The following is a 2,341-nucleotide window of genomic DNA, read 5'->3' on the forward strand; positions in this document are numbered from 1 at the left end:
TGTGCTTTACCAGGGAGCAATGTTATGAGTTACCATTAGGTGGCAGACCATCCTCCCTATTGACCCATCAATTTGGTCAACAGAGGTAATGGTAACCACCTATACTTAGATTATGAAGTCTTTCTGTGTTTCCTGCTGTGAGGAATTTCTGGAACAGCCCAGTTTCTTCAGATTTTCTGGCCCTGAAGCTTTAAAAGTGATCTGACAATATACTCAGCTAAACTCGGCTCAACAGTTTATCAAATCTTTATCAAGCTCAGACAACAGGTGCTGTACAAAGGAGTTGGAGTCAAAACCATATTAAATGTTCAGTCTGTGTGGCACATTTGCTTTTAGGGAGTGTGTGTGTGTGTGTGTGTGTGTGTGTATTACAAGGTATTTTTCTAACAAATCCTCCTATATAATGTCATCCAAAGTACTGCAAAAAGTATTTGTTTTTCTTTGGTATCCAACTTTTATGACTTAGACAAAGCTAAAGAGAATTATATTGAATGGTCAAAGATGATTCAATTGGATTTTTCACTGTTGAACGTCCTCAAGAGATCTCAGATCGTAGGGTAACCAACTTGTCCTAGTTTTCCTGAGACTTTCCCAGTTTTTGATTTGAAAACCCCATATCCTATAAAACCCTGGGAATCTGGGGCAGTTGGTCACTCTACCAAAAGATAGCCTCTCTTTTTCTCCCACTCCAAGGAGTATCAGAATGAGAAATGGGAGTGGATTTGAGAATGACCTTGTTCTGTCCTTTCACTAAGCCTGTCTTGTCATGGTACCTGCCAATCAGGACACCATGTCTAAATGTCAGGCAGACCTAATGCTGTTCTTTGAATCTTGGGACAGCATCCAGAGCAAACGTGAGTCAGTAAAGCCTGGAAAACTCTGGTGATAAGGTGGAGAATAAATTGGGCTGGCAGAGCTTTAGTTTGGGTCATCAGAAGGCTACTCTGAGGAAGTGACATTTGAGCTGAGCCCTGAAAAAAGAGAAGGAGACAGATATCCAAAGTTCTGTAGGGGAAGGCATTGCAAACAGAAGAAGTAGCAAGTGCCAAGGCCATGCAATAGGAAGAAATGTAAGATGTTGGTGGAACCAAAAAAAAAAAAAAAAATTGCTCAGTGTGGCTAGAGCAGAGTGAGAAGGAGAAGAAGGTAGAAAGTGAATTTGTCAGGGCAGGCGGCAACTGGTCCATGGAAGGTATTGTGGGTCTTGGTAAGGAGTTTGGATTTTATTCTTGGTAAGGAGAAGCCACTGGAGATCTTAAGAGGGGGAAGGACATGATCAAGCTTATGTTGTAAAAATATCCCGTGGGGCTAAGATGGAGACAGGTAAACCATTCAAGAGACACCCACTGTTGGAATCAAACTCATGGTATCAGACTGGCAAGAACCCCTGTGCCATCATCTGAGAGGACCCGCTGCTGTAGGGGAGAGAAGGTAACAGCTTTTCCTCACCCGTCACAAGGTTCATGATTGATCCTCTCATGACAAAAGACAGATTAACAAGAGAAAAGGATACACATGTATTTCATATAAGTTTTGCATGAGAGCCTTCAGAAACTAAGATGCAAAGAAATGAAGGAAACACTATTTTTATGAACAGTCTTGTAGAAGTATGATTGGAGGACCAAAGGGTATGAGCTGATAGCAACAAACTGAGGGAAACTTAGCAAGGTTAGTTTGTTTAGATTTTTCTCGGCTCTCCTGTGTAACATTCCTTTTCTCCAAGTGTAGGATGGGCACCTCTCACATGGGGATATTAGGACCTGCTTCAGGAGAAGGTCAGCTTAGTTTCCTGTTCTGCTTCAGAGGGTAAGAGGTGAGGGGAAAGTACGAGTGGCCTTCCTGCTTTTGCTGTTTTCTCAAATGCCAAGGTGCCACATTTTGTGGTAGCGTGTCCTGAACCTTATAAGTATCAAAAAGGAAAGAAGGCTGCCACTAAGAACAGCTACCCAACCAGAATCTCTCCCCAGTTCCCCACACCCTGCTTTAGAGCCAAGAAGCAGCTCAGTCACCCAGCATTAGGCCTCACCAAGAGCAAGGGATGACTCCCCAGAGACAGCCACGAAGCTCCTTGGACACTACTATCTATGTATCTTTACCCTGAAAGCATGCAGAAAAGGGAAAGATGAGAGAGTGAGGAGATGTGGTCAAAAAGTGAGAGAAACTGCAAAAGCATGAGCACTCTCTAGTGCTCTTCATCCTGAAATGCCCTGCAATATACACTCACTGCCCCATCCCACTAGTTTTCCTCTTCCACCCATCTGATGCTGGAGCTGAGTAGAAGATGATCAGAAGTGTCTCTCAGGATCTGAGAATGCATCCACTATCATTCTTGAAATGAAGA

Source organism: Colobus angolensis, unplaced genomic scaffold (genome assembly GCF_000951035.1).
Source record: "Colobus angolensis palliatus isolate OR3802 unplaced genomic scaffold, Cang.pa_1.0 Scaffold357, whole genome shotgun sequence".
NCBI classification, from domain to species: Eukaryota; Metazoa; Chordata; class Mammalia; order Primates; family Cercopithecidae; genus Colobus; species Colobus angolensis.